The sequence below is a fragment of the Dryas octopetala genome, chromosome 7 (genome assembly GCF_963921425.1).
Source record: "Dryas octopetala chromosome 7, drDryOcto1.1, whole genome shotgun sequence".
NCBI classification, from domain to species: domain Eukaryota; kingdom Viridiplantae; phylum Streptophyta; class Magnoliopsida; order Rosales; family Rosaceae; genus Dryas; species Dryas octopetala.
The window spans coordinates 9,828,565-9,838,450 of NC_141372.1; positions in this window are offsets into that span (position 1 = coordinate 9,828,565).

The window sequence follows — 9,886 nt, forward strand, 5'->3', positions numbered from 1 at the left end:
CTTGGGGTACCGTAGTCTTCAGCCTACAAATTAAAAAAAAAAATCTTGTTTTAAAAAAGTCAATAGTGCAGAATACTTTTTAAAATATTTAATGTAATATAAGACTATAAGAGCAAGTTGATATGTTGATATTTTGATATTCTTTTTTTTTTTTATTAATTTGTTTCCATTATGTATTTTAGAGAAATGATTGTGAGGCACTGAGGGCAGTGGTACGTAGCGTAGATGTCAAAAGGGTCATCATGAATTCATGATTAAAACGCGGTATTGTGTTTGTTAAAACTTAAAAGGATAATTATTGTGTTAATGGATATATTATATACAGATATATTGATGTCCATGTCCTTCATTTAGGGGTCTAATCCACCCATCTGTATTCCACTAGCATAGCAGCCACTAGGTTCACTTTTATAATTGTGTATTTTATGGGGGAGCTTATTTAATTAACTTGTCAAACTAATTAAGATAAAAAAAAAAAAATTGTCAAACTAATTAATTAGTTCAAATTTATGTGTTAATTCCAACATTAACACATGTATTTAATATTAATTTTTTCGGTAAAAGTATTTAATATTATTTCAATGGTAGGCTTGGTAGCTTCTGTTCAAAATTATGGCTTAGTATTGAGGGTCGGTGCGCATATCATATGTGGCTGAAGCCCATAGTAGTTAGGAATGTCGGTGGTCCGGTGGATAAAAGCTCGATCTAGAGGTTATGTAAAAAGCTTACTGTGGTTAAAAATAGGCTGATTACATCTAAACCGATGTTATTTTGATGATTAAAAAACCGATGTTATTTTGAATAATAATAACGTAATATACCATAACCATAACTAAAACTCTCAATAATATATTGAACCTCTAAAGAGGATTCCCATGGCAATTTGTTGTTCGCCTCTACTGATAATATTGAATATTTATCCTAAAAATTTAAGTTATTAGTTAGACAAAGTAATAAATGAAAATATAAATTCATTAAACACATAATCCAACCAATATGAGACTAATAATACTCAATACTCTCTTCATGAGAAATATGGGCAAATAGTCATTTTGATCAGTGATCAAGATTTTTTTGTGTGTGTGATATTGGTAAGAAATCTAAGCGACTCCGATATTATATTAAATATCTATCCCAATAACTCAGATAATTATTCAGAAACACCGAATGAGACACTTAATCCAAATTATCCAACCAATAGGAGACTAGTGCTGAACAAGCAAACAAATGGTATCTGATCCAAAATAATTGGGCTGGGGTAGAGATAGGGTGAAAGTGAAGAATGAATAAGAGCTGGTAGTACTGGGCATTATTAATGTTGGGATTGCAATAGCCAATAGATATGATTAGAACTGAGAAGTACTCAGCTAGGTGCATGCTTAGAGTGATAACATGTGGACCCAATAGGATGATGACAATCAGCTGATTGATATATGCAATTCTGGTGCTACTCATGGTCATAGAAAACTAAAGAGACTAAGCAATTAAGAGATATGTAAAATAGCACCTGGAACTCTTGCACATACATACTCTCACATATTAAGACTCGTGCGGGTTCAACTATATATATATTCAAGGTGGTGGTAAATGTGTTCAGAAATTAAAGTATTACCTAATAATTTTTAAGGTGTTGGAGCCTTAATTTCCACCCATTGTTAATTTAATTTTGAATGTCAATTTTCTTTATGGTATCAAAATAAGTAAATATATTCCCTCGTCACCCAATATGTATTTTTCACGTATATTTAACTTGATTAACCTCACACGTAACTACACAAGGAGGGTGTTGAGAGAGAAATTAGAGTATATTTACCTACTTTTTTCAATTTTCTTATATATATATATATACATATATCCCTTCGGCTATAAGATTTTACATTTAGCCTTATTTTTATGATCCCTCATGGGGTCCACTTTATTTTATATTTCGATAATTGAAACTGTATACTTTTGTGGTCTCCATTGAAGGATCGTACTTATATAAAATTAAGTTAATCGGAAACCATTTGACCGTTGATTAAATGATCACTATTTTAAGTGTTTATCGAAAACATTTTGTTCGTCTATTTATTTGATTAAATTTTGATATCTTAACGGTTTCCGATTTAACTGGTTTTTTGTAAAAATAATTTATCAATGAAGATGTATAAAAATAGACGGTTCAGATTGATACAAAACGACTCGTGTGAGCCCTACATGAGATCTCACATTTAACACTAAATAAGAGATCCCTTATTGGAAGCTATATATATAGGCCCATTTCGTTGATGTATACCTCATCTTAAATATGATGAGGTATGGCTTGTGAGACTCACTTCGCATTGTAATTTGATGATCAAAGCTGTATATTTTCTAAGTCTCTATACAAGGATCATCTTTACAAAAAATTAGATAAATAGGAAACCATTAAGACATCTAATTGTGATATAATAAATAGACAAATATATGGATTTCATTAACACTTGAAATGATGACCTTTTAATCAAATGGTTAAACGATTTCCGATTTATTTAATTTTTTGCAAGGATAATCCTTGTATATAGACTTAAAAAATAGATGGCTTTGATCATCGAATTACAATGCAAAGTGGACCCCACAAGCCATACTTTATCATATTTAAGTTGAAATATACCTCAAAGGAAGGGCCATGTTGCAAGGACAAATTCTCCTGCATGCATCAAAAGTTTTATCATTTGGCCTCAAAGTAAGACATCAAACACTACTAGAATTTGTCACATATCCATATGATATTATAAGTGCTTCCTTTGATATATATCAGATGCACGATTTAAATCGTATTTGGAATCAAGTATAGTATAGGCGACTATAACTTCGTGATGGCTGTACTTGTTCACGCATACTTAATTTTCCTTTGATTTTCAGCACAATAAGATTTAAAATTAGGATTTATATGTGACGCAGCTTAATACGCAAATATGAAAAAATTAGCGTTAACCCTAAGAAAGAATTCTGGAGTCCACCAGAGAAAAGAGAGAAATCTTAAGGTTTTCTGATTAAAATGATAATAATGAATAATATAAACAACCAAAAAGGTTGCTTAAATACGTTAAGAACCCTAGACGTTCGAAATTCAAAATGAAAATAAAAATGGAAATAAAGTGCAATTTAGGAAATTTATTCAGAAACACTAAATTATTTATTTGAAGCTCTAAACGAAGGAATTTGGCCAAAATAGGCCTCTGTTCATCGCATGTGGCGATGACTTGACTTGGATTTGTCTCGTCGTTCCCTTCGAATCGGTATATCATAGGCCCATTTCTGACACTGGGCCGAGCTTGTTCCTTTTCTTGGTCTTCTGGCGGTCGAGTTGTTGCATAGTTGTTGCATGAACCGTTCTGCCATTTGTTCTACATCAATTAGTTTCTCATGTTGCCAGATTGCCATTTGAGTTGAAATTCATAGCAAATATGAATAGTAGATCTCATTTCGTTCAAATAAAAGAGTCACAACCATCATAAACCGATGGAACAAGAAACTGTGTTTAATTAATAAGGGACATTATCTACCATAATTTTACAGATTGTGATATCTTCACTTTTATTCAAAATGAAAATTATGATTATGATAATGTTTTGATTCAAAGTCCAATACAAGCCAATCAAAATGAAATTTGGATGTTTGATCACCAAAAAAAAAAGAAAAAATTAATTTGAATAGACAAAACAATGTATGAATCATCCATGGCCTTACATCTAGAAAGCAGTCTCTCATCCTACTCTAAAGGGCTTGTCCCCAACTTATTTCTCATTTGATATATATACATGTGTATATATATATAGCAAACCCAACACCTCACACTCACTGATATCTATACTTTTGAGAAAAATTCCATCACCTACTCCTAATTATTAGACAAGGAAAGGAGCCCATCCATCCCACACAACTTAGCACAGAATTGGCCATTATCAGGCTGATGATGGTCATGACTTTGATGTTTTTGGCAGCTGTGTTCCGTTGCATAATTACAAACCCTTTGCGTTGTATAAAGTGGACTAAAACCCAGTAAAGTTGCATGTGTGAGTGTCACACTTTGAAAAATGAAAACTACAAGAATGTCACACATTAATCACAAGCATGGAAAATGGGATGTCGGCTTAACCCCCCCACGTACCCCTACGTTATAGGACCCCTCACTGCATGTGATTTCTTTAAAGGAGGGTACTTGTTTTCCATGTGAATTGGTGATTTGGCTCAAGAGTGAAGCCACAACATCCCCATATGCTCTCTGCATAAATTAATTTGATCATGCATAAATAATATATATTCATGCACCATGTGACCTCTCCGCATCATAAATAATATTCATGCACCTCTGGCTTCATAGTTAGGTTTTCCAATTAATTAATCCCTTGGTATGTAACTCCATGATCTGCAAAACAAAAGCCCTGCAATAATAAATGGCAATATGTAAGATACAACCACTTTGGTGATTACCGATTAGTAAATCTATTTAGATAACGCACTACAGAGGAAAACTCTTGCAAGATGCTATGAAAAAGATAAGATAGAGGAAATTACAGAAATAGTTACTTATTAATTATTCACTAAGTCTCATTTTGGTCTACAAATTTTTTTAAGTTTTATATTGGTCTATGAATTGTCTGATGTGTTCCATTTTGGTCTAAAATAAACAATTTTGTCCCTCAAAATCAACTCATTGATACAAAGCTGAGGGGCAAAATTGTTTGATTTTGCCTGATTTGGACGAAAATGAAAAACTTCAGACAATTCGTGGACCGATGTAGCACTTAAAAAAATTTGTGGATCAAAACGAGACTTAACGAATAATAAGTAGACCATTTCTGTAATTACCTCAGATAAGATATATATATATATATATAGTAAAACCTCAGTGATACTCTATATAGTAATAATTAAACAAACTACATCTAGTCATAAAAAAATTTTGGTTCCTAACTTGAGCCGGTTATATATAAATAGTAATAACCTCCATATTGTAATAAGTTATAATTGTTTTAGGTCCCGTCTTAAGAAATTTGTTTCCATAATAATTGTCAATAAGACCAAAAATATGCAATGTCATAATAAAAATTTAAGATGAAATAAAATATTTCTCTAAAGTTGTCTAGGACTATGATTTATTCACTTGAATTGGTTGAAGATTGCATTAGTTGTACTGTATGTATTTATAGAATTTACTTAGAAAGAGAAGCATTAAAGAGAGCAATGCAAAATGGTAGACTTTCAAGATGACTCTATATGCACTACCTATTTGAGACTAGAAATCTCTCTTTTCCTCTACTTCTTGAAAATTGACATGCTCCACTATTAATGCATTACTTTGTATATCCATACAACTGTTATTAAGGATAACTAAGTCAAAAAATAATTTTTGTAACTACACCTCTATTAACCGTCTTATGGTAATAAAATTGGTTTGGTCTCAACATTATTACTATATAGAGGTTTATTGTATATATAGGCTCCTTTTATCGAAGTAAAGTTTTTTAGCTTTAGTGGTAAACAAGGGCAGAATCATTGGTTGACTAAATTATCCGGGTTAGTGCTAGAATTTGGTAACCAAATTATATATCAATATATGTAACAGTAGTTTACTCGTTAGAAATAAATGAGTCTTAGAGCGATATTAGATTTAAATCAAGAAAATATTGTCAAATTATTTAATAAACAAAATTTGATGACCTTTGCAGTACTTCTTACAACAAAAGTTCGAGTTTTTCTCTCCGCACTCCAAGAAAAAAAAAAAAAAAAAAGAGAAGATATAACTGGTGGAGGAATATACTAAAGTGTAGATAAGCTTTCCTTGGTGTTGAATATTACAAAACATTTCTCATGAATGAAAAACTGCCCATGGAAAAAGAATAGAAACCGCCTTCTATTTTAGGAAAAGAAAGATAGTTACGACTCATTGAATGTCAATTGCCAAACCTGAAGTGCAGTATCAATCACATATACAACAAAGAAGGGGAAAGAATCTCACTATAAATAATCTTGGTTAATAACTGCATCCATTAATTTGAATCCATATATCACCGCCTGTGCTGGTCCCACTGCATTGTATTATACTGTATATATGCAATCAAATGAACTATCAAATCTGCCATGATCAATGGGCAAAAGGACAATATATATATATATATATAATAGGCCGATTAAGCTTTATTTAAACGGCAATTGTTGCCACCACAAATTAAACCATGCCATGCCAATACCAGCATTCTTTTCATTGACTTCTTAACTACCAGTTTCTTTACCTGAAGTGATGTTCACTATGAGATTGGTCGCAGAAATTAATAAATGATTAGGAATTTAGGACGTGCGCGCCATTCTCTTTAGTTCGTGTTTGTGGATAAATCCACATGGATTTAATGGCCAATCACAAACCAACACGTGGCCCACCATGTCCCATTTTTTTGCTCTGACTTTTCAAATAGTCAACTTGGTTAGACCCAGCCATCTGTGTCATCATCTTAGCTCAGCAAATGCCAACAACATGTACATCTGAGATCGGCTCTTACCTCCGGGTTACCCATGTCCGATCCGAACCGACATTGGGATCCACCAGGAATTCGAGAGATTATCTTTTTCGGACACCATCAGTTCGGCTCAGATCTGGAGATCATCTTTCTCCAGTCACATCCCAACCATTGGTTCGGCTCGGCCCGGACCAATGACCGATCACGATCAGACGTGCTTCGACAATCTTGTCACCCCCTGATCATCTCAACCATTGGTTCGGCTCGGCCCGGACCAATGACCGATAACGATCAGACGTGGATCTCCACATCACCACATCAACTCAGTCCATTCCATTCCCAGTTCGGATCGGCTCGGCTTTGGTGATCGTCATCTCAAAACCTAGTTGCGGCCGGATTTCACTTGAGGGGATCACTGCACTACCTACCTGATCGGCTTGGCCGACTTGTCTAAATCCGATCCGATCACACATGGGTTTCACGTCTACACGTGAGGACATGTGTTCGGATCGGCTCGGCCTCCCACCGCCATCCTAAAGAAGATCACGTTAGGACGAACCGCCATACTCAAGTGCACCTGACGTGACTCTCTGTCAGATAAGACATTCCAGCTCACAACCATGACTATTGGGGCATTCCACCTGATCTTCCATCCTTGCATTCAATGCAGCATTGAATGCAAAGGAGGTGAGTAGCTGTGCATGCTACTAGTTATGACCGAACGCGTGGATCTCTCTCAGCCACTCAATCACATGCAGGTAACTTACTCTCCACACCTTCCCTTGTCTATATAAACCAACTTATATGCACAAAGCCAGGATCCCATCCATCCAGCCATCACAAAGCAAACACTTGCACAAACTTTGGCTTACCAAAATCACACTTGGACTTGCTGAGAATAAACCCAGAACATTTCCCTTGTTCTTCCCATTCTCCCAAGTTCATCACATGTTCTTTCTCACTTCCATTCAAACACCATCAAACACCATCACTGACTTCATCATCGGAGCGTGTTTGGCTGGTACCACACCGGTCCATCTCCTTTGATCTTATTTTTGTCTACAGGAAGATCACATCATCATCATCCAGCAGGACTTTGGATCAGCCAGGTCACTACCCCTAAGTTGTTGTAACTTTCTTACGGAAATTTGCATCAACAGATTGGCGCCGTCTGTGGGAAGATCGACTTCAGCCATTGTGTTCATCACCACAAGCGCTAAGCCTTTCCCTCACACAAGTCATCATGACTACCATCTTTCACGACAGCAGTTCTTCTTCAGGAGAATCCCAGAATGATGAACAACATCAGCCTGAGACACCTGAGAAGACGAGAAGAGCCAATCCCTCTGGAAGAGCTGGGATCAGCAATGACCCAGTCGATCTCAGAGCTACCAATAGGCTCTTAAGAAGGGTAAATCAAGAACAACTTGCTGCTGAGAACGAACTTCTTAGGCAGAACAATGAGCTTTTGACCAAACAGGCAAAACAGACCGCCGAACTGCAACGCCTCCGAGCTCAGCAGGAGATGAGTGTTCGGATCGGCAATAACACGAGAATAACCCGAGCTGATCCCGAGGTTCTTTCTCCAGCTCGTCCCCCACAAGTCACTCAGGCTGACATCCACAATCACCCTTGCTGACGAAAGATTGATTGCTCATTCCCTGGCTTCGAGAGTATGCCCATGGCTGATCAGCTCGAGTTCTTAAATGCTCGGCAGATCATCCAACAAAAACGCCAGGCCTATGTCAGAGGCTCTACTTCACCTCCCGGAAGCTACCATGATGATCCGAGCGAGGAACCGAGATCGCCGATCCGAACCAGACTGGGGACTCCACTCGGAAACCCAATACGGACCGGATCGGCCGAATAAAGAACTCCAATCAGGAGTAGACTTGGTCCGCAGCCGAACGTAGTCCCGGAAGAAGAGCCCGAACTTTTCTCTTCCAGCACCCAGACCGGCAGACAACCTACACGGGATCGGCTCGGCCCAACCATGGTCACGTCACGAACAACTGCTACTCTCTTCGCGACGCAATAGAGACTCTCGCCTGCGCTGGCAAGATTAATCAGTTCTTGATCGGAGCCCCAAAGGTGAAGATCACTGACCCAAGGAAGACCACCAACACCATTGAAACCAGGGATGCTCATATTGGTTGAAGGCTGAGACCTTCGACTTCGCTTCTGGCTCGGGTCGGATCATCCCGGCGGATCCCCCGCATCCGATCCGATCCGATCTGAGGATCTTCTAAGAATTGAGTGTTCATCTTTTCTTGGTTATCACAGATCGGCTCGGCCTCTCCCTATCATGGATTGGGAAGAAGTCCCGGTTTTTGAGGAGAAATCGGACCAACTTGTTCGGATCGGCTCAAAACTTAGATCAGCTCAGCACAGCGCTCAAACACACTTACATTCTTGCGCACAAATACTGAAGTGTTTGCCTAGTTCTACGATGATATGTTAGACATTTCCTCTGACTTGATCAAGATCGGGGACTGACCGGTCTGATCTTCTTTTGACAAATATAGATGAACACATTTACATCCACTATGATTCTCAGATTTTGAAGCTAAAAACACCTGGTCCAAGCCGGAGCGACTGGCCACAGTCCCGGCGCCCAACAGGAAAAGACTCAAAGGTCTCTAAAAACACCTGGTCCAAGCCGGTGCGACTGGCCACAGTCCCGGCGCCCAACAGGAAAAGACTTAAAGGTCTTTAAAAACACCTGGTCCAAGCCGGTGCGACTGGCCACAGTCCCGGCGCCCAACAGGAAAAGACTCAAAGGTCTCTAAAAACACCTGGTCCAAGCCGGAGCGACTGGCCACAGTCCCGGTGCCCAACAGGAAAAGACTCAAAGGTCTCTAAAAACACCTGGTCCAAGCTGAAGCGACTAGCCACAGTCCCGGCGCCCAACAGGAAAAGACTCCAAAGGTCTCTAAACATCCCTTGTACTCTCGCCTATGCTCATCAAGCTAAGAGTGTTTGGCTCATCACATCTCCCTTTACATTCTCACCTATGCTCATCAAGCTGAAAATACTTGGTTCTTCCCTCATACTCTCACATATGCCCGCCAAGCTAGGAGTATTTGACTCATCTCATATTCTCTTGTACTCCACACCATGCTCGCCGAGCTAAAAGCACTCAATCTCAGTTCAACCAGATCAGCTCGGACGTTCTCTTCTCGGTCTTTTCAAAATTCCAAAGGTTGATCCGACTCGGCTACAAACATCCACCTCCATCGACAATTCTCAACTTCCAATCCAAGTCTTTTGCGCTTGGATCGGAAGTTGGGGGACTTCTGTTTGTGGATAAATCCACATGGATTCAATGGCCAATCACAAACCAACACGTGGCCCACCATGTCCCATTTTTTTGCTCTGACTTTTCAAATAGTCAACTTGGTTAGACC